Below are 22,939 nucleotides of genomic sequence, written 5' to 3'. Positions count from 1 at the left end.
TGGTACCAATCTCCCCATGGTCTTTAAATCTATCTTTCAACACTCTCAGGAGGAACATAGAGGAAATGTGGTATCTTAAAGAGCTGTCATTCTCTTCCAAGCTAAAACTCAGGAGGCTTAGAAGTATACCTGTATCTACAAATTTTTCACTACAAGCCTTCTATGGAGAGTTGTTCAGTCACTGACCCTGGGTCATGTGCAAGGAGGTGGGTATTCCTGTTATGGCATCTGTGTCCTCTCCTGGCCAGCCCAAGTGTGGGATCTTTATTGTTTGAAGACAAGTAGATGGCATGTGAGAGCCACAGACCACCAGACTGGGAAGAGATTATGCAAGATGTACCAGTTGTGAGAACTAGGCACCCAGTAATCAGCTATAATGGATACTTCTTGGCTGTTTCTTTAATAACAGATGGCACAGGGACAGGATCTTGAGGGAGGGGAGGAAGTTTGCTGGTAATTCTGGTACAATACTGCCATCAAGAGGAACATGTATGGCAATCACAATCACCCTTCCCTGTGGTTGCTTGGGGAGGAGTGGCTTGGTAGTATTGTCAGGATTCAGGCAAGACTAGGAACTGTGCCCATATAAGCTATACAGAGGCATGCAGGAAGCATGGCTCATGAACTGTTCAGGTTCTGGAAACTCCAGGGAAAGGGGTCAAAAAGAGCTGGACATCCAGGACACCTGGCAGGTCCCATACAGAAAGCTGTGGCTCAAGAGGCTGGTGGCAGCCATGTCTGGGCAAGACTAGCAAAGGCCTCCACCAGGGAGCCCCATCTCGAGGCCATGGGCATTTTGCCTGGTTCCCTTTCCCCTGGGAGCAATGGATGGGAAGGCCTAGGTGGGTCCCAGGCCCTGAGAGGCTCCCTTGGCCATAGTGCACCCTAGTGAAAGATCACTCCCAGCACTGTAATTCTTTGGCTATTGGTGCCTGAGATGGCCAGTGCTGGGATGGTCCACCATCTTAAAGAAGAAGATGTGCTGTCTGGGGCCCTGTGGGGCCTAAACCCAGACTTTACTAGATGAGATTGAGGCAACACCAGGCCTGGCCACCATGAGATACTATGCACCCCTGAGAACCTCATTTGTTGTGTCTGTGTCTCAAAGGATCAGATGGTTGTCTTGGAACCTGTGCTCGTTTCTGCTTTGGAAACTTCCAAGGCTCCCTCCTATTCTTTGGGGAGTGCCCAGGTCCTTGCCATGTTTAGGTTTAAACTGGGAGAGAAGAGGGTCTTCCTTGGCCTTTTGAAGTCCAGGAAGCCAAGAGCATGCAGAAGGAAGAACCAGTTGGGCTTCTTGTGAGACAGCCTGCTACATGCCAGAAAGGACTGCTGGGGTACACTCAGAAAATGTCGTAAATGGTGCTATGACCTGGCACATTAACCCAGACATCTCCATGCCTCCTCTGTAGTGGAGGTGGAATTAGGCCAGATCCAACATGGCATGTGAGGTTGAAGCTTGGAGGACATGTCCCTTTGCAGGAAACAATCTGGTTAAGCATAGGACCCGGCCATTTATTGGTGAGTTCTGGCACTTTCAAGAATGTGAAGAATGAGTGGCCAAAGTTAACAAAGGAGCATGCACAGGGATGGGGGTCACACCCACTTTGTAGAATTTAAGAATAGTAAGGGACCTACGGGACCTTCTCAAGGTAATAGGTGGCATGTCTTCTTTCCTTGGGGTGACACAGAATGTAAAGATAATGGGAGGATGAACCTCCAAGGCTGGAACTTTGGGAGAAGCTTCTCTTGGAAGTGCCAGTAGCAGAAAAGTTCACAAATAGAACAGGTTCCTTCATTCCACCTGAATTCAGAGAGAGATCCATGTGGACACATATGCCTCTGCATCAGAGACTGCTATCCAGACATTCATCTTCCACCTAAAAATGCACTTCTGCTGTTGGCTGCAGGCCAATGTTCCCAGGATAAACAGGGTGACATCCAACTGTTACTTGCCTCAACTTGCCTTTGGGGATCAAGAAGGAAGTTCCCCCGGGTGGGTGGTAGAAGTGGAAGTGGTGGCACGGGCCATGGGCTCTTTTGCATTTCTCTTAGTGTCTCTCACTTGGCCTGAATGATTTATCACACAATCAATTGCAACTGCCAAAGTTTGGGAGCACTACATTGATGTGAAGTTCTGGAGACAAAAAGGAACACAGATAAAGGTAGAGAAGACAAAAGGGTGAAAGAGAGGGCTAACGCCTGGGAGAAAGAGCAGAAAAAGAAAGAAAAAAATTATGTCATAAAAACCCTAAAGACAAGTATGTAGAAGTCAAAGAAAGGAAAGGGGCCAGGGAGGTAGCAGCTTGGGTGTAATCCATTTTTGCTGTGTCATCTGTCTTAGAGCAGTGTTTCTAGGCAGTGTGTTCCTGCAGCACATGTTGGGGGTATGCCCACATCTAATCTGCCCCAACATGGTTGCAATACGGTTTCCAGCACAGAGCATTTATGTGGAGGATGATCAGAACACTTGCTTCTCACCCATCTACCACTCCACAATAGCAAACACGAGTCCTCAACAGCATGCACAGTTCTGTGTGTTTTCCACCCGAAGTGTTCTGGAAAAAGCTATCCAGAGATTGTCATAGGCGAGGTGTGACTAGGACCCAAGTGTTTGGGGTGACACATGGCTCCCCTCCTGTCTGACTCCAGGGCTACCACATGAGAACACTCAGGACTACCACATGAGAACAACCCAGGACTCAGTTCCCCTATCCTGGAACTGTATATTCACCTGATTCTTTACTCCCAACCCCCAGGAGCAAATAGGACACTGGTGGCCTTTGACCTCGTGGTCAAGCTGGCCTTGGAATGACCTGTGATAATGCCCAACTGAAAATGTCTCCTGGGGGGTAAGGGGTGGGCTCAGATCCTACTTTGTGCTGAGTCTACATCTATTCCCTGGGAACTCCATCTTCCCATACTACAGACATAGTTAGGGATGTGGTTAGCTCGGGTTCATCCCTAGGGCTGTCAAAGAGGACCAAATCCATGTTTGTCAGAAAGTCAGGCTAAGAGGTCCCCACCAAGGCCAGTCTCCCCAGGACAGGGCAGGGCCCCACAGGTGAGCCACAGCTTACACAAGGTAGACAACATGGTGAACAGTCATGTTTAGAGCATGGTTAGCATTTTTTCTTCAGCAAAGGGCAGAGTGAGTGGACCTGGGGGAAGGGCAGGTGGGCATTTCTGTAGCAATATTGCCATTAAGAGAAAGATGTTTGGCAGTCATGCTCACCCTTCCTGTGGTTGCTTGGGGAGGATTGGCTTGGGAGTGTTATGGGGGACCAGGCAGGATGAGGTCCAGTGCCTGGATGAATCTGAGCTTTCTGGAAGCCTGAGGGAAGAGGGGCCCATGGCTGAATAGGGCTGTGAAAGGCCCAGAGAAAGGTGCCAGAATGAGATGGACAGGCAGGACACCTGGCAAGTCCCCTTAAGGATTTCATGTCTCAGGAGCCTGGTGGTGGCCATGATCTGGGCAAGACTATCAGATGCCTCAGCCAAGGGGCATCAGCTTGGGGCTATGGGTAGTTTGCCTGTTGCCTCTTCTTATGGGAGCAATGGGGATGATGGCCTAGCTGGGTCCTTGGCACCAGGAGGCTCCCTTGGCTGCAGTGCACCCCAGTGCTGAGGGGCAACTCCCAGTGCTGGAGTTCCGTGGTCATTGGCACCAGTGGTGGCCAGCGCTGGGGTATTCCTCCATTCTAGGAATGAAGATGGGCCACGTGGGATCCTGGCTCATACCCAGAGTGTCCTTGACAAGGTGGATGCAAGGCCAAGCCCAACCACCACGAGACACCGTGCACCCCTCCCATGCAACACTCCCTTGTTGTATCCATGTCCCAGAGTTTCTCTTGGAGCCAGGCCATTCCCCATGGTGCTCATTTCTGCCTGGGGGCCTTCCATCAACCCCATATGTCTTGGGGTTGTGAAGGCCTTGCCCTGTGATCAGAAGCATACAAACCAATGGGTTTGGTGGCAAACATGGCAAAATGGAGACTTTCTGGGCATCAGCTGGGTAGCATCAGGGCCTTCCTAGGCCTGCTAAAATCTGGGAAGCCAAGGCCATCCAGACAGAAGGACCTGTTGGGCTCAGCCTGGGGACAGCCTGCTGTATGCCAGAAGGGTCTACTGGGGTGCTCAGGCAGCAACTCCCTGCCCTCCTCAGGGTCTCTGAGGTAGAATTGGGCCGGGACCAACATTGGGTGCAGGGATGAGGCTTGGAGGATGCACCCCTTTGCAGGACATGGTCAGGTAAAGCAGAGGATCGAGCCATTTCCTGGGTCATTCTGGCCCTTTTGAGTGTGTTCAGTTTACCAAGTGAACAGGGGCTTGCGTCCAAAGGTGGGGATCTGCACTGCTTCACAGAATTCAAGAGTGGAAAGGGACCTAGAGGACCCTCTCGAGAAGACAGGTGGGATGTACTGTTTCTTTGGTAGGACTGAAAAAGGCATAAGGAGGTGATGGGCCTCTGAGGCCTGAATTCTGGAAGCAGAGGACCAAAAGTGGAGAAAAGGTCCTGAAAGATACATAGTCCTCCCTTCCACATGAATTCAGCGAGAGAGCAAGCCATATGGATTGGTGTGCCCCAACCTGTCCATGTGCACAGAGACTGCCATCCAAACAGACATTCAAATTCTACCTGTATGCACTCTTGCTGTTGAGTAGGGGCCTATGTTCCCAGAACCAATGGGATGCCATTCAACTAGGACTTGACTCACCTTGGCTTTGGGGACCAAGAAGGAAGGTTCACCAAGGTGGTGGTGGTAGAAGTGGAGGTGGTGGCACAGGCCTGGGGCTCTTGGGCATTTTTTTTCGCCACCTCTCAACCTACCTGCATAATTTCTCACACATTTAATTGCCTCTCTCACAGTTTTAAAGGCACGTTGACAGGAAGTCCTGGAGAGTAAAAGAAACACAAACACGGAGACAGTAGGGGAGGAAGCAGGCCCCAGTGAGAGTGGACCAAAGAGCAGTGAGCCTGGGGGTGGAAATAGAGAGTGAAAGAGCACGCAGTAGAAAAGAGACAGAGATAGAGAAATAAATGTTCAAAATCTTAGAGAAGTGTGTGGGGGTCAAGGAGTCCAGAAGGGGCCAGAGAGGTAGCAGTTGGGGATTACTGTGTTTCTTCTGTTTCCTCTGTCTTCAGAACAACGTTCAATGTCACCGTGTTCCTGCAGCACAAATTAGGCATTTGCCCGCACCTTCACTGCCCCAACACGGTGATCATAAGGTTTCCGTCACAGAATTTTTGTGGGGAGGAAGATCAGAACACTTGGGTTTTGCCCATCTACCACTCCCCCATAGCACACACAAGTCCTCAACAACTTGCACTCCTCTGTAGACAAACCTTCTGGGGAGAGCTCTCCAGAGGTTGACATAGGCCAGGTGTTAGAAGGACAGGTGTGCTTGGAGTGGCTCCTGGCTTTCAATTTGGTCCCATCTGACCTATTCTGGCTTGGGTTCTCCCCCACCCCCTTACCAGGGCTGCTGTGTGAGAAAAACCAGGGGCTCAGTCCCTCTATATTGGGATTGTAAGTTTTACTGCCACACCCCAGGGGCCAGTGGGACGCTGGTAGCCTTTGACCACGTGGTAGGTTCCAGGATGAGCTGGACAGCCAGGATGGCTGGTGCAAGTCATACAGGAAGCCATGGCTGGGGAACCTGGTGGCAGTCATCTGGGTGGGCCTAGCGAGGCCTCAGCCAAGGAGCATCGGCTCGGAGTCCTGGACAGTTTGCCTTGTGCCCCTTCCCCTGGGAGCAACGAGGGTGATGCCTAGCTGGGTCTACAGCCCTGGAAGGCTCTCTTGGCCATGCTGCATGCCAGGGAGGAGGGGCCACTACTAGCACTGAATTCTGTGGCCATTGGTGATGGTGCTGAACTGCACCCAGGCATTCCTCCATCCAAGGAGGAAGATGGTTTGTGTGGGATTCTGTGGGGCGCATACCCAAGCTGTCCTTGAGAAGGTGGATGCAAGGCAAGGCCCAACCACCCTGAGACACTGCACTCCCAATGTTACCCTCTTGTTTTGTCCACATCCCAGAGTTAGTCTTGGAGCTGGGTCATTCCCCAAGGTGCTCATTTCTGCCTGGGAGCCTTCTTTTGACCCCATCTGTCTTTGGGAGTGCACAGGCCCATTGACTGACCAGAAAGGGACCAACCAGTGGGTTGAGTGGCAAATGTGGCAAAATGGAGACTATCTGGGTGATAGCTGGGTGGGACCAGGGCCTTCCTAGGTCTGCTAAAGTATGGGAAGCCAAGAGCACCCAGAAGGAAGGACCCTTCAGACTCGGTGTGGGGACAGCCTGCTATGTGCTAGAAGGGTCTGCTGAGGTGCGCCCAGGCAGCATCACACTGCCTCTCCTCAAGTGGGTCTCTGAAGCAGAATCAGGCCAAGCCCAACATGAGCTGTAGGGATAAGGCTTGGAGGATGTGTCCTTTTGCAGAACACAGTCTGATACAGCAGGGGACTGGGCCATCTCCCAGGGAATTCTGGCCTTTCCAAATGTGTTCAGGAGCCTCCCAAGTGAACAGGGGCTTGTGTCCAAAAGATAAGGATCAGCACCCTTTCACAGAATTCAGGAATGCAAAGGGACCTAGAGGATGCTATCGAAGTTACAGGTGGGATAAGCTGTTCTCTGGTAGGACTCAATGAAGGCATAAGGAGGTGATGGGCCTCTGAGGTCTGAATTCTTGGAAGCATAGTGCCCACTCTGGAGTACCAAAAGTAGAAATGGTCCTCAGGATACATGGTCCTCCATTCCTCCTGAATCCAGCGAGAGAGCAAGCCATGTGTATAAGCATGCCCCTCCATGCCCGTGTGCACAGACTACCAACCAAACATTCACCTTCCACTGCAATGCACTATTGCTGTTTAGTGCGAGCTGGTGTTCCCAGGACAAACGGGGTGACATTCAACTTAAACATGCTTCACCTTGGCTTCAGGGACCAAGAAGGAAGGTCCCCGGGCTGGTGGTGATGGTAGAAACAGAGGGAGTGGACCAAGTCTTGGGCTCTTGAGCATTTCTCTTGCCACCTCCCAGCCTACCTGCACGATTTCTCACACGTTCAGTTGCATCTCTTATCATCTTAAAGGCACACATTGACAGGAAGTCCTGGACAGTCAAAAAAACACAAACACATAGAGACAGAGCAGGAGAGGAAGCAGGCCCCAGTAGAAGTGGGTGAGAGAGCACTGGGCCTGGGGGTAGCTCAGAAGAAAGGAGGAGAGAGCACACAGTAGAAAAAGGAAGAGACAGAGAAGGAAAGGCCTGTCATGGAAAATCCCAAAGGGAAGTGCATAGGGGTCAAGGAGTCTGGAAGGGGCCAGAGAGGTAGAAGCTTGGAGTAGTGTGTTCCTTCTTTTTCCTCTGTCTTGAGAATAGCATTCAGTGTCACTGTGTTCCTACAGCAGACGTCAGGCATTTGCCCCCACCTTGACTGCTCCGACGAGGTCAACATAGGGTTTCCATCGCAGAATATGCGTAGAGAGGAAGATCGGAAGACTTGTGTCTTGCCCATCTACCACTCCCCCATAGCACACACGAGTCCTCAATGGCATGCACATCTCTCTGTGTTTTTTATGTCCAGCCTTCTGGGCAGAGCTGTCCGGAGGTTGCTGTAGGCCAGGTGTGTTTGGGATGGAACCTAATTCACCTCCTGTCTGACCTAGGCTAGCTTGGGCTCTCCCTCCCAACCCCCCTGCTATGGCTGCCATGTAAGAAGGGCCATTGGCTTGGTCCCGCTATCCTAGAATTGTATGCTCACGTGAAGTTTGAGTTCCAGGACCCAGTGGTACACTGGTTGCCTTTGACCTCGTGGTCAAGCTGGTTTTGGAGTGACCCATAAGAATGCCCAAATGCAAATGTCTCCTGCAGGGAAGGGGCTGGGCTCAAGTCCTGCTGTATGCCCAATCTCCTTCTCTTCACTGAGGACTCCACCACCCTTCCATGCTAAAGGAGTACTTAGGGATGGGGTTAGGTTGTGGCCATCCCTAGGGTGGTCCAAGGGGACTGCTTTCCTGTTGGTCAGGAAGGCAGGCTAAGAGGTCCCCACTGAGGCCAGTCTCCTGCAGGTGTCTCAGTGCTGGCTGAAAGTTGCTAAGATGGTGATCAGCCATGTTTGGAGCATGGTTGGTGTTTTTTCCTCAGCAAAGGGCGGAGGGAGTGGACCTGGAGGAAGGGCAAGTGGGCATTTCTGGAGCAATACTGCCATCAGGAGGAACTTGTCTGGCAATCCCGTGCACCATTCCCTGTGCTTGCCTGGGGAGCAGTGGCTTGGGAGTGCTGTAGGGGACCAGGCAGGACTAGGGCTGGTGCTTGGATGGATCTGAGCTCTCTGGAGGTTTGAGGGAAGTGGGGCCCATGTGGACATGGGCCCGTGGAAGCCCCAAGGATAGGTGCCAGGACGAGCTGGACAACGAGGATGCCTCGCGGGTCCTGTAGAGGAAGCCATGGCTCGGGAGCCTGGTGGTGGCCGTGATCTGGGCGGGACTAGTGGAGACCTGGGCCAAGGAGCCTGGGCTCAGGGGCATGGGCAGTTTGCCTGGCGCCCCTTCCCTTGGTAGCAACAGGGGTGATGGCCTAGCTGGGTCTTTGGCCCCGGGAGGCTCTCTTGGCCACACTGCATGCCAGTGAGGAGGGACCACTCCCAGCAATGAGTCCTAACTGTGGCCATTGGCTCTGTTGGTGGCTGGTGCTGGGGTGTTTCTCCATCCTAGGGAAGATGGGCCACATGGAATCCTGTGGGGCCCAGACCCAGACTGTGCTTGATGAGGTGGACGCAAGGCCAGGCCCAGCCACTCTTAGACATCGTTCCCCCATGTGACCCTCTCTTGTTGTGTCCATATCTCAGAGATTGTCTTGGAGCTTGGCCATTTTCCTGGTGCTCATTTCTTCCTGGGGGCATTCCGCCAACCTCGCCTGTCACTGTGCATGCCAGTACACACAGAGATTTCCATTTACCTTCCCACCTCAATGCACTTTTGCCATTGAACATGTGCTGAAGTTCCCAGGACCAACAGGATGACATTCAACTGTCACTTGCCTCACCTTGGCTTCTGGGACCAAGAAGGAAATTCCCCGGGGTAGTGGTGGTAGAAGTGGAAGATGTGGCATGGGCTTTTGAGCATTTATCTTGCTGCCTCTCAGCCTACCTGTACAATTTCTCACTCATTCAGTTTCATCTTTTATAATTGTAGAGGAATATATTTACATGACATCTTAGAGAGTTTAAAACACACAGACAAATACATAGAGCAGGAGAGGAAGATGAAAAAACAGCGTTTGGCTGATGGGTAGAAACAGAGAGAGAGGAAGAACCAGAGTGAGACAGAGACAAAGAAAAAACATCTCATGGAAAATCCAAAAGAGAAGTGTGTGGGTGTCAAGGAGCCCAAAAGGGACCAGAGAGGTAGGAGCTTGGGTGTAGTCTGTTTCTTCTGTTTCCTCTGTCTTATACTGAGAGTAGCGTTCTTGGTCACTGTGTTCCTGCAGCATATGTTGGTGGTGGTCTTGCGTTTAGCTGCTGCAACATGGTTGCCATAGCGTTTCTGTTACAGGGTATGTGTGGGGAAGGATATAGTAACACTTGGGTCCTGCCTAAGTGAACACAAAATATCTGAGACAGGTCTCAGTCAATTTACAAAGTTCATTTTGCCAACGTTAAGAATGTGCCCATGACACAGCCTCAGGAAGTCCTGAGACATGTGGCCAATGTGGTCGGGGGTACAGTTTGCATTTAGACAGTTTACAGAGACATCAGTCAATATGTGTAACAGGTACATTGGTTTGGTCCAGTAAGGTGGGACAGCAAGAAGTGGGGCTTCCAGGTTAGAAGTAGATAAGCAACAAAAGGTTGCATTGTTTTGAGCCCTTGATAAGTTTTCCACTGAATACACAATTTAGTCTGGCTCAGAGAATCTGCATTTTTACATAAATGAGAGGGGAGAGGAAGCAATCAGATACTCATTCGTCTCAAGTGAACCTCGAGGGATGACTTTGAATAGAATGAGAGGCAGGTTTCCCCTAAGCAGTTCCCAGGTTGACTTTTCCCTTTAGCTTAGTGATTTTGGAGTCCCAATATTTGTTTTCATTTCACACCCATCTTCTGCACCCCCATGACTCACAAGAGTCCTCAAGAGCATGCACAACTCTGTGTGTTTTCCACCTCTAACCTTCTGAGGGAAGCTGTCCAGAGATTGACATTGGCCAGGTATGAGGAGGACACGTGTGTTTGGGGTGGCACCTGGCTCCCCTCCTGTCTGACTTATCCCTGCCAGGACCCTCCAGGACTGCCGTGTGAGAAGAGCCAGGGCATCATTCCCACTGTCCTGAAATTGTACGTTCACCTTACTCTAGTTCACCCCAGTGGCCTCTTGGATGCTGGTCGCCTTTGACCTCGTGGTCAAGCTGCCCTTGGAGTGAACCATGACAACACCCAAGTGGAAATGTCTTGTAGAGGGCAAGGGATAGGCTTGGATCCTACTGTGTGCCCAGTCTCCATCTCTTCTCTGAGGGCTCCACCATCCTCCCATGCTAAAGGCGGGGTTAGGGATGTGATAAGTTCGAGTCTATTCATAAGACAGCTAAAGGGGGCTGTTTCTCACTTTGTCATGAAGGCAGGTGAAGAGGACCCTGCAGAGGCCAGACTTTGCTGAAAGGAGCCCTGCATGTAGGCCAAAGTTCACCCAAAGTGGTCGAGATGGTGATGGGCCATGTTTGGAGCATGGTTGGTGTTTTTTCCTCAGCAAAGGGCAGAGGGAGTGGATGGGGGAAAAGAAGGTGGTATTTCTGGAGCAATACTGCCATCAAGAGGAACTTGTGTGGCAATCCCATGCATCTTTCCCTGGGCTTGCTGGGGAGGAGTGGCTTGGGAGTGCCGTGGAGAACCAGGCAGGACTAGGGCCAGTGCCCAGACAGATCCGAGCTCTCTGGAGGCCTGTGGGAAGTGGGGCCTGTGTCTAGCTCAGGCCATGGAGGCCCCTGAGTTAGGCCAGGGTGACCTGGACATCCAGGATGCCTGGGAGGTCCCGTACAGGAAGCCATGTCTTGGGCGCCTGGTGGTGGCCATGTCTGGGCGGGACTAGCGGAGGCCTCAGCCAAGGAGCATGGGCTCCAGGCGTGGGCAGTTTGCCTGGTGCCCATACCCTTGGGAGCAAGAATCCTGATGGCCTAGCTGAGTCCTGGGCCCTGGGAGGCCCTCCTGGCTGCAGTGCACACCATTGAGAAGGGGCCACTCTTAGCACTGGAGTTCTGCAGCCATTGATGCCAGTTGTTGGAGGGCGCTGGGGTGTTCCTCCGTCCTAGGGAAGAAAATGGGCCGCAATCCTGAAGGGCTGGTATCCAGACTGTCGTTGACAAGGTGGATGCAAGGCAATGCCCAGCTACCTTGAGACACTGTGCCCTGCCCCCCCCCCACCCCCGTGACCCTCTTTTGTTGTTCCCATGCCCCAAATGTTCCCTTGGAGGTGGGCTATTCTCTATGGTGCTCATTTTTGCTTGGAAGCCTTCTGCCAACTCAGCCTGTGCTTTGAGGGTGTGCAGGCCCTTGTCCTGTGATCAGAAGTGGACCAATGTGTTCTGTGGCAAGCATTTCAAAATGGAGACTCTCTCGGTATAAACTGTTAGGAAGAGGGTGGTCCCAAGCCTGCTGAAATTCCGGAAGCTAAGATGACACAAAAGGACAGACTCATCGGGCTTGGCCTCAGGAGATCCTGCTGGGTGCCAGAAAGAACTTCTCGGGCATGCTCAGGCAAATGTAGTGAATGGCACTTGGCCCTAGCTCATTCACCTGGACATACCCCTGCCTCTATTCAAGTGTGTCTGCAGAGTAGAATATGGCCATGTCCAACATGCTGTGCTTCACTAGAGCTTGGAGGACATGTTCCTTTGCAGTAAGGGATCTGGTAATGCAGAGGACTGGACACTTTTCCATGGTGGGTGAGTTCTGGCACTTTTGAGAATGTTGAGAAAAGCTGACAAATGAACAGGGGTGCGTGTCCGTGGTGGTGAGGCTCAGCCCACTGTAGAATTCAAGAGAGGGAAGAAACCTAGAGGACCCTTTCGAGGTGATAGGTGAAATGTGTTGTTTCCTTAGGGTGGGACATAATGTAGCAAGCATAAGGTGATGAGCCTCTGAGGCCTGAATCCTTAGGAGAACCGCCTTCTTCAGAGCACTAATAGTAGAAAATGGTCTTCTTTCTCCATCGCAATCAAGAGACAGACTCACGTAAATACCTGTGCCCACAGAGACTGCAATTCAAACAGACATTCACCTTCCACCTAAACACCTTGTGGTCAACCTGTCCTTGGAGTGACCCATGAGAATGCCCAAGTGGAAATGTCTCATAGATGGCAGAAGGTGGGCTTAGATCCTACTGTGTGTCCAGTCTCCATCTCTTCCCTGCAGGCTCCACCATCCTCCCAAGCTAAAGACATGGTTAGGGAGGCAATTAGGCCTGGTCCATCCCTAGGGCTGTCCAAGGGGACCACTTTCTTATTTGTCAGGAAGGCAGGCTAGGGAGGACCCCACTGAGGCCAGTCTCCCAAGGGAAAAGTTCCCACCTGTGGGCCAGAGCTGGCCCAAAAGGGCCGAGATGGTGATCAGCCATGTTTGGAGTGCAGTTGGCGTTTTCTCCTCAGCAAAGGGTGGAGGGAATGGACCTGGGGGAAGAGCAGATGGGCATTTCTGGAGCAATACTGCCATCAAGAGGAACTTGTTTCCTGGGCATTTCTCTTGCTGCCTCTCAGCCTACTGGCATAACCTCTCACACATTCAGTTGCATCTCTTACAGTTCAGGAGAAATACATTGATATGATGTCCTGGAGAAAGACAGATACACAAACATAGACATAGAGAGAGAGGGCTAGAGGGGGAGATGGCAAGAGAGAGAGAGAAACAAAAAGTTTGGTTAAAAGTGTTGGGAATGAGCCCAGGAGGCAGCAGCTTGGGTGTTGTCTGCTTTTTCTGTTTTCTCTGTCTTATCTTCACAGCAGTGTTCATGGTCAGTGTGTTTCTGCAGCACACGTTGAAGGTATTCCCATATCTACTCTGCCCCAACACAGTCATAATAAGGTTTTTGTCAGAGAATATATGTGGGGAGGAAGATCAGAAAAATTGGGTCTTGCCCATCTACTGCTCCCCTGTGACACACAGGAGTCCTCAACATCACTCACAACTGTGTGTTTTTTCCCACCTCAAACATTCTGGGGTGAGCTGGCCAGAGACTGATATAGCCCAGGTGTGTTTGGGGTGGCACCTGGCACTCCTCCTGTCTGATCTATCTTTGCCTGTACCCCCTGGGGCTGCCCCAGGAGACAAGCTGGGGGCTCAATCCTGCTATTTTAAAATTGTACGTTCACCTTACTCTTTAGTCCATCCCAGTGGCCTGTGGGATGCTGGTTGCCTTTGACCTTGTGGTCAAGCTGGTCTTGTAGTGACTCGTGGGAACACCCAAGTGGAAATGTCTCTCAGTAGGCAGGGGGTGGCTTAGATACAACTCTGTGCCCAGTCTCTTGTCTTTTTCCTGAGCACTCCACCATCCTCCCATTCTAAAGACATAGTTAGGGATGTGGTTAGGTCAAGTTCAATCCTAGGGCAGTCCAAGGGAACCGCTTTCCTGTTTGTCAGGAAGGCAGGCTAGGAGGAGTCCACCAAGGCCGGTCTCCCAAGGGAAAGGGTCCCACAGGTGGGCTAGAGCTGGCCCAAAGTGGCCGAGATTCTGATCGCCATGTGCGGAGCATGTTGGAGTTTTTTCCTCAGCAAAGGGTGGAGGGAGTGGACCTGGGGGAAGGGCAGGTAGGCATATCTGGAGCAATACTGCCATCAAGAGGAAATCATTTGTCAATCCTGCGCACCCTTCCCTGTGCTTTCCTGGGAAGGAGTGGCTTGGGAGTGCTGTGGGGGACCAGGCAGGACTACGGCTGGTGCCTGGACAGATTCAGGCTCTCTGGAGGCCTGACAGAAGTGGGCCTGTGGCCAGTTCAGGCCGTGGAAGCCCCAGAGATAGGCACCAGGATGCCTGGCTGGTCCCGCACAGGAAATCTTGGTTGGGGAGCCTGGTGGCAGCCATGTCTGGGAGGGACTAGCTGAGATCTGGGCCAGGAGGCATCAGCTCAGGGCCATCGGCCCTTTTCCTGGTGCCCCTTGGGAGAAAGGGGCCAGATGCCCTAGAGGTGTACCTGGCCTGGGAGGCTTTCTTGGCTATGGGGCACCCCCAGTGAAGGTCCATTCCCAGTGCTGGAGTTCTGCGGCCATTGCTGCTTGTGGTGGCTGGCATTGGATTGTTCTTCCAATCTCTGGGAGAAGACGGGCTGCTCGAGACCCTGTGGGCCCATACTCAAACCTTTTTTTTTTTTTTTTTTTGACATGCTTGAAGCAATGCTATGCCCAACCACCTTGAGAAGCCACCCACCCTTGCAACCCTGTTTTTCTGGTGTCCCTGTTCCAAAGGATGGGACCTTTGTCTTGGAGCAGGCCCATCTCCCTTGCATTCATTTCTGTTTCACATCCTTCTACTATCGTCCCCTTTGCTTTGATACACAAATACACAGGAATGGCCTCTGCTTCCTTCTCCACCTGTACTCAGGGAGCTGTGACTCGTAGAGAGTCAGGAGTCCCTGCCAAATTGACGAGTGTTGCATTTAGTCGTTCCTCATCTTCCCCACTGTGCTCCTCCCTGTGCACCCAGCCCTATCCACATTTTTTTATATTATCTCATTCACCCTCCCACTAAGCAAGTGTGCCTTGCCAAGAACCAGGCTCATGCTCACTGACACATAGCTCTTTTCTGTTGTCTCTGCCTCTCCCTAGGGGTGATTTCTGGAAAACCTGTAGGATGGGTCATGTCATTTGCCAGCTTCTGCCTTCCTTGGTTTGTGTTCCCTGGTCTGCACTTTCCCAAAGACCAAGTAGGACATCTCAAAGCCCAGACCTTCATTCCTTTTTTTTTTCTTTTTTTTTTTAACACTTACTAGATGAAAACTGCTGCTTGCTACCCTGTGTTTTTCATGTGTGAGTTTCCCTACACGTTAGATTGTTGTATTATTTGGGCAGAAACTCTTGGATCCAACCGATTTTACATTTTCCAAGCTCCAAGGCAGCATCCAGACCTAGAAGATCTGATCAGTCCCTAGCCCAAGGCTGTGAGATTAGTGGTTTGAGTGTGCTCCTTTGGCGTGGGCCATCACCATAGGACAGCTGAACCCACAGAACATACAACACCATGAGTGTGAATCCAAGTGTCCCCAAGAGACGAACCAGGTCATGCCCCTAGAGATCAGGGAACAGGGCAACCCTGGAATATTACCAAACTGAAGTAAATTCTCAATGTAGTCCCAGGTCTCTCAACTCTTCAGGATGATGTCCTACTCGACATCAACAACCAGTGGGTACTCTGTGCCCTAGGGAGAAGACTGACAGAATGGCATCCTGTGGTACGCGTGACCCAGCCTTTCTTTGAGGAGAGCAAGAGGAAACCAGACAATACTTGAAATGCCATGCACCTGGGTTACCATTTCTTTTCTCAGTGCAGTACCCAATAATCAGGAAATTCTCTGTCCTCTTTACAAGAGATAACACCTGATAATGTGGCTACTGCCACCTCCCCGTTATTTGGCTGGGCCTGGGTCCTCCACATGAGACATTGGTTCTCAGGTTTTACACAGCCCCAACACCTCCAGGGCAAGGATCCCTCTCTTCCCCTAACCTTGTTTCTGCACCAAGAGCAAAGATCCATAGTCTCAATGCCCTGCAGTAGCTTCAGCTCCCAGTTTCCAAATGTAGCGGCCACGAAGGCCTGACCTCCACCACCTCTGGGACCTGACAGGCCTTGCAGCCCAGGGCTCCTTGGTGGATGAGCCTTGTTCCCTCACTTTCACACCGACTCTGAAGGCACCCACTCAGGTGCCCAGGTCCAGTCCCAGAATTCTCTGAGTGCTCCAAACCTACCCTGTTACCTAACAGAAGTATGAATATACAGAGAGGGGCCAGAAGCCATGCTCAAAAACTTCTCCTTGAAGGCCCTGTTGCTCCAGTAATGCCAGCCGCTCTGTCCTGCCAGACCTTTCCCTTTGCCTTTTGTCATACTCCAAAGGGAGTCCCAAAAACCAGTCCAAGACCTTGAAGTGGGGTGTACTCTGCTTGGGTTCTTGGGGTAAACTGGTATCCCTTTCTGTCATGCTCTCAGTGGGAAATATAAATGTCTATGAAATAATTCATCAAAACGAATAGCTGTATTGATCTATTCCTGAGCACACTTTTGGGTTTATACAGGTTATCTTAAGTAGAATTGTTTCTCTCATGAAGACACAGACTCACAGCTTGAGATGGCCCAAGTACCTGGATTTTACTCTTATCCTGGAATTATTGACACTTTCCTGTACTCATAGATCCAGGCCAAGCCCAGTTCAGCAGTCTGACCTACCTTAAAGGCTTAGGAAAGGGAATGATACCTGACTGAGGGATAGCAGGAGTCACATCAGGAGAAAAGACTGGGATAATTATACCTTTGCTCTCCTCCATTTGTCTCAAGTTTCGTTAGGTAGAATGAAGTGGCTGTGAAGCATGCCTTGCTTGTTATTTTTTTTACCACCACCCTCTCTGTGCTGCAGTAATTACATGGGCGTAGCACTCTACATGATCTTCTTGGCCATACTGGACACTATGACCCAATCAAAATAGCAAGAGAATTTCCTATTTTTAAATTTATAGTGATGAAGAATGATGCCGTTTTATATCCCTGTCCACTTTCAGAAAATTTTCAAACTCCCAGGGGCTCAATTAGGAATACAAGTCATATCAAAACGGATATACCTGGCCGTTTACGAACTCCTTAACCACGACGACATTCCTTTGGGATTTCAACAACATGGTTTCTTCTCCCTTTCAATCTCTATTGCTCCCTCTCTTGCCCCGTTCGAACACAACACTCTCTAGCACACTTCTAATTTGGCACAGTTCCTCTCCTACACTGTATCAACGTCATGGGGATTCCTGGACTATTCAGGAATTCCTGTCCACCCGGCCAGGTACCAGCAGCAACTGAAGATGTGAAACATAGAGCAGATAAGCTGAGAGGCAGCAAGACAAATACACAAGAATCTCATCACACTTCCCGCTTCTACGACCACCAGCAACACCACCCAGAAGCCTACATTCGAGGTCCCCTAAGCCAACCTGAGGCAAGTCCCAGTTGAATGTCCTCCCGTTCCTCTTGAGCACGGCAGACCGCGATCACCCTTAAAGGAGGGATAAGGTGGAAGGTGAATGTCTCTTTGCGTGGCAGTGTCTCTACAACGGGCAAGGAGGGGCACACCTATCCACATGGCTCGCTCTCTAGCTGTATTCAGGTGGAATGGAGGACCATGAACCCTCTGGAACCTTTCTGCTTTGGTCCTATGCTTTTAACGTTTCGGGCCTAAGAGGCCCATCAACTCCATCTGCCTTCTTTCAGTTTATTTGAAAAAAAGAAAAAAACAAAAACAGGACATTCCACGCGCCACCTCCAGAGGGTCCTCTAGGTTCCTTCTCCACCCCTGAATTGAGCAAAGCGGTGCCGAACTCCACCCTTTGGGCACGAGCCCCTGTGCACTTGGGAGACTCCTGAACACCCTCGGAGAAGCCAGAAAGCCCCGGGAGACGGCCCCGTCTGCTGCTGCACCAGATCGGGTCTTGAAAAGGATGCATCCTCCGAGCCTCCTTCCTGCACGTCCCGTGGGGCCTGCCCCGATGCCACCTGAGGGACCCACTGGAGGAGAGGCACGGGGATGCTGCCTGAGCAGCAGACCCTTCTGGCGCGGAGCAGGCTGTCCCCAGGCAGAGTCCGACGGGTCCCTCCTTCTGGGTGCTCTCGGCTGCCCGGACTCCAGCAGGCCTGGGAAGGCCCCGGTCCCCCTTAGCTGATGCCCAGAGAGTCTCCGTTTCTCGAGCTTTGCCACCGAACTCATCGGTCGGTGCGCCTCTGACCACAGGGCAAGGGCCTGCGCACCCCCAAAGACAACCGGGGGCCCCGGAAGGCCCACAGGCAGAAATGAGCACCACGGGGAATGGCCCTCCTCCAAGACAACCTCGGGGACATGGACAAGGCAAGACAGGGTCGCAAGTCTCAACAAGGCGGGTGCGCGGTGTCTGAGGGTGGCCTGGCCTTGCGTGCACCTCGTCAAGAACCGTCTGGGTGCGGGCCCCGCGGGATGCCCCGCGGCCCACCTTCCTCCCTAGGACGCAAGGAGGAAGGCCCCGGCGCCGGCCAGCACCGGCGGGCACCGGCGCCAACGGCCACGGAACTCAGCTCTGGGAGTTGGCCCCCCTCACTGGCGTGCAGTGTGGCCCACGGAGCCTCCCCGGCCGAGGACCCGGCTCGGCCGTCACCCCGGTTGCTCCCACGGGAAGGGGCACCAGGCACACTGCCCAAGGCCCCGAGCCCGGGCTCCCTGGCGGAGGCCTCCCCTAGTCCCGCCCAGATCATGGCCGCCACCAGGCTCCCGAGCCATGGCTTCCTGTAGGGGAACGGCCAGGCGGCCCGGCTGTCCAGCTAGTCCTGGCGCCCATCTCTGCGGCTTCCACGGCCCGACCCGGCGGCGGACCCTGCTTCTCTGGGGCCTCCAGAGACCTCGGATCCGCCCGGGCACCTGCCCTAGTCCTGCCCGGTGCCCCAGGACGGTCCCAAGCCACTCCCCGCCAGGCGAGCACAGCGAAGGGTGCTCGGGATCGCCAAGCCAGTTCCTCTTGATGGCAGTGTTGCTCCACGAATGCCCACCTGCCCTCCCCCCAGGTCCACTCCCTCCGCCCTTTGCTGAGGAAAAAACGCCAACGGCGCTCCGCACATGGCGGATCAGCATCTCGGCCGCTTTGGGCCAGCCCTGGCCCACCTGCGGGACCCTGTCCTTGGCAGATGGGACTGGGCGGGATCCTTCTTACTAGCCTGCCTTCCTGACAAACCAGAAAGCGGTCCCCTTGGGCCGCCCTGGGGATGGACCCGACCTAACAGCATCGCTAACCATGCCGTTAGGATGGGAGGATGGTGGGACCCGCAGGGAAGAGGAGGAGACTGGGCACACAGTAGGTTCCAAGCCCCGGCCCGGCCCCGCGGGACACATTTGCACTTGGGCATTCTCGCGGGTCACCGCAGGGCCAGCTTGACCGAGAGGTCAAAGGCCACTGGCGTCCCACTGACCCCTGGGGGTTTGGCCTCAAACTTCAGGTGAACCTACAATTCCGGAATAGCGGGACCGGGTCCCGGGCCCTTCTCACGTGGCAGCACCGGCAAGGGGCTGGGGGAAGAGCCCACGCCAGCCTACGCCAGACAGGAGGGGAGCCAGTGGCCACCCCAAACACACCCGTCCTCCTCACACCTGGCCTACGTCCAACTCTCCACGGCTCTCCCCAGAAGGCTTCACGTAGAAGACACACAGAGGCGTGCCTGCCGTCCAGGACTCGTGTGTGCCGTGGGGGAGCGGTAGGCGGCCCAGCCACAAGTGTTCCCATCTTCCTGCCCAAACAAAATCTGTGACGGGAACCCTATGTTGATCTCATCGGGCAGCCAAGCCGTGGGCAGCGGCCTAACGTCTGCTGGGGGAGCACAGTCACACTGAATGCTATTCTCAAGACAGACAAAACAGTGGCAACGCACTATGCCAAGCTGCTACCTCCCAGGCCCTTGCCGGACTCTTTCACCCCCCTGGACTTTCCGCTGACGTTTTCCACAACGTAGTTGCTTCTCTCTGTCTCTCTGTCTCTCTCAATCTCATAATTTCCCTCTCTCTCGGGCCACGTTCCTCCCAACGCTCTCTCGTCCACTTCTACTGGGGCCCACGTCCTCTCCTGCTCTCTCTGTCTCAACGTGATTGACTTTCTTCTACTGCCCGGGACTTCCTGCCCACGTGTGCCTTTAAAACGGTAAGCGCCGCAACTCAACGTGTGAGACATCGTGCGAGATATCGTGCAGTTAGGCCGAGAGGCGGCAAGACAAACGCTCAAGAACTCAAGTACCCGGACACGCCCTCCGCTTCTAGCACCACCAGCAACACCACCCCAGGGGCATGCTTTCGAGGTCCCCCAAGCCAAGTTGAGGCAAGTCCCAGTTGAATGTCATCCCGTTCCTCTTGGACACGGCGGACCGCGCTCACCCTTAAAGGTGGGTTGAGGTGGAAGGTGAATGTCCCTTTGCCTGGCAGTGTCTCTGCACACGGGCGAGGAGGGGCACGCGCATCCGCCTGGCTGGCTCTCTAGCTGGATTCAGGTGGAACGGAGGACCATGAACCCTCTGGACCTGTTCTGCTTTGGTCCTGTGCTTTTAAGGTTTCGGGCCTAAGAGGCCCGTCAACTCCTTCTGCCTTCTTGCAGTTGATTTAAAAAAAAAAAAAAAAAAAAAAAAAAAAAAAACACACACACACACGCAAAAGCGGGACATTCCACCTGCCACCTCCAGAGGGTCCTCTAGGTTCCTTCTCCACCCCTGAATTGAGCGAAGCGGTGCCGAACTCCACCCTTTGGGCACGAGCCCCTGTGCACTTGGGAGACTCCTGAACACCCTCGGAGAAGCCAGAAAGCCCCGGGAGACGGCCCCGTCTGCTGCTGCACCAGATCGGGTCTTGCAAAGGATGCATCCTCCGAGCCTCCTTCCTGCACGTCCCGTGGGGCCTGCCCCGATGCCACCTGAGGGACCCACTGGAGGAGAGGCACGGGGATGCTGCCTGAGCAGCAGACCCTTCTGGCGCGGAGCAGGCTGTCCCCAGGCAGAGTCCGACGGGTCCTTCCTTCTGGGTGCTCTCGGCTGCCCGGACTCCAGCAGGCCTGGGAAGGCCCCGGTCCCCCTTAGCTGATGCCCAGAGAGTCTCCGTTTCTCGAGCTTTGCCACCGAACTCATCGGTCGGTGCGCCTCTGACCACAGGGCAAGGGCCTGCGCACCCCCAAAGACAACCGGGGGCCCCGGAAGGCCCCCAGGCAGAAATGAGCACCACGGGGAATGGCCCTCCTCCAAGACAACCTCGGGGACATGGACAAGGCAAGACAGGGTCGCAAGTCTCAACAAGGCGGGTGCGCGGTGTCTGAGGGTGGCCTGGCCTTGCGTGCACCTCGTCAAGAACCGTCTGGGTACGGGCCCCGCGGGATGCCCCGCGGCCCACCTTCCTCCCTAGGACTCAAGGAGGAAGGCCCCGGCGACGGCCGGCGCCGGCCAGCACCGGCGGGCACCGGCGCCAACGGCCACGGAACTCAGCTCTGGGAGTTGGCCCCCCTCACTGGCGTGCAGTGTGGCCCACGGAGCCTCCCCGGCCGAGGACCCGGCTCGGCCGTCACCCCGGTTGCTCCCACGGGAAGGGGCACCAGGCACACTGCCCAAGGCCCCGAGCCCGGGCTCCCTGGCGGAGGCCTCCCCTAGTCCCGCCCAGATCATGGCCGCCACCAGGCTCCCGAGCCATGGCTTCCTGTAGGGGAACGGCCAGGCGGCCCGGCTGTCCAGCTAGTCCTGGCGCCCATCTCTGCGGCTTCCACGGCCCGACCCGGCGGCGGACCCTGCTTCTCTGGGGCCTCCAGAGACCTCGGATCCGCCCGGGCACCTGCCCTAGTCCTGCCCGGTGCCCCAGGACGGTCCCAAGCCACTCCCCGCCAGGCGAGCACAGCGAAGGGTGCTCGGGATCGCCAAGCCAGTTCCTCTTGATGGCAGTGTTGCTCCACGAATGCCCACCTGCCCTCCCCCCAGGTCCACTCCCTCCGCCCTTTGCTGAGGAAAAAACGCCAACGGCGCTCCGCACATGGCGGATCAGCATCTCGGCCGCTTTGGGCCAGCCCTGGCCCACCTGCGGGACCCTGTCCTTGGCAGATGGGACTGGGCGGGATCCTTCTTACTAGCCTGCCTTCCTGACAAACCAGAAAGCGGTCCCCTTGGGCCGCCCTGGGGATGGACCCGACCTAACAGCATCGCTAACCATGCCGTTAGGATGGGAGGATGGTGGGACCCGCAGGGAAGAGGAGGAGACTGGGCACACAGTAGGTTCCAAGCCCCGGCCCGGCCCCGCGGGACACATTTGCACTTGGGCATTCTCGCGGGTCACCGCAGGGCCAGCTTGACCGAGAGGTCAAAGGCCACTGGCGTCCCACTGACCCCTGGGGGTTTGGCCTCAAACTTCAGGTGAACCTACAATTCCGGAATAGCGGGACCGGGTCCCGGGCCCTTCTCACGTGGCAGCACCGGCAAGGGGCTGGGGGAAGAGCCCACGCCAGCCTACGCCAGACAGGAGGGGAGCCAGTGGCCACCCCAAACACACCCGTCCTCCTCACACCTGGCCTACGTCCAACTCTCCACGGCTCTCCCCAGAAGGCTTCACGTAGAAGACACACAGAGGCGTGCCTGCCGTCCAGGACTCGTGTGTGCCGTGGGGGAGCGGTAGGCGGCCCAGCCACAAGTGTTCCCATCTTCCTGCCCAAACAAAATCTGTGACGGGAACCCTATGTTGATCTCATCGGGCAGCCAAGCCGTGGGCAGCGGCCTAACGTCTGCTGGGGGAGCACAGTCACACTGAATGCTATTCTCAAGACAGACAAAACAGTGGCAACGCACTATGCCAAGCTGCTACCTCCCAGGCCCTTGCCGGACTCTTTCACCCCCCTGGACTTTCCGCTGACGTTTTCCACAACGTAGTTGCTTCTCTCTGTCTCTCTGTCTCTCTCAATCTCATAATTTCCCTCTCTCTCGGGCCACGTTCCTCCCAACGCTCTCTCGTCCACTTCTACTGGGGCCCACGTCCTCTCCTGCTCTCTCTGTCTCAACGTGATTGACTTTCTTCTACTGCCCGGGACTTCCTGCCCACGTGTGCCTTTAAAACGGTAAGCGCCACAACTCAACGTGTGAGACATCGTGCGAGATATCGTGCAGTTAGGCCGAGAGGCGGCAAGACAAACGCTCAAGAACTCAAGTACCCGGACACGCCCTCCGCTTCTAGCACC

General features: G+C 54.1%; 1 long non-coding RNA gene across 1 annotated transcript in view; it reads right to left on the bottom strand.

Annotated features, from left to right (window-relative positions):
- Positions 1-1,369: 1,369 nt before the first annotated feature.
- LOC129024511 (uncharacterized) overlaps positions 1,370-22,939 on the bottom strand; it is a 172,705-nt gene continuing 151,135 nt past the window's right edge. Inside the window, exon 4 of the long non-coding RNA XR_008497095.2 lies at positions 1,370-2,137. This is a non-coding gene — a long non-coding RNA (uncharacterized LOC129024511). The remainder of the gene's footprint in view (positions 2,138-22,939) is intronic.

This window comes from Pongo pygmaeus, chromosome X (genome assembly GCF_028885625.2).
Source record: "Pongo pygmaeus isolate AG05252 chromosome X, NHGRI_mPonPyg2-v2.0_pri, whole genome shotgun sequence".
NCBI lineage: Eukaryota > Metazoa > Chordata > Mammalia > Primates > Hominidae > Pongo > Pongo pygmaeus.
This window is presented reverse-complemented; position numbering and strand designations above follow the sequence as displayed.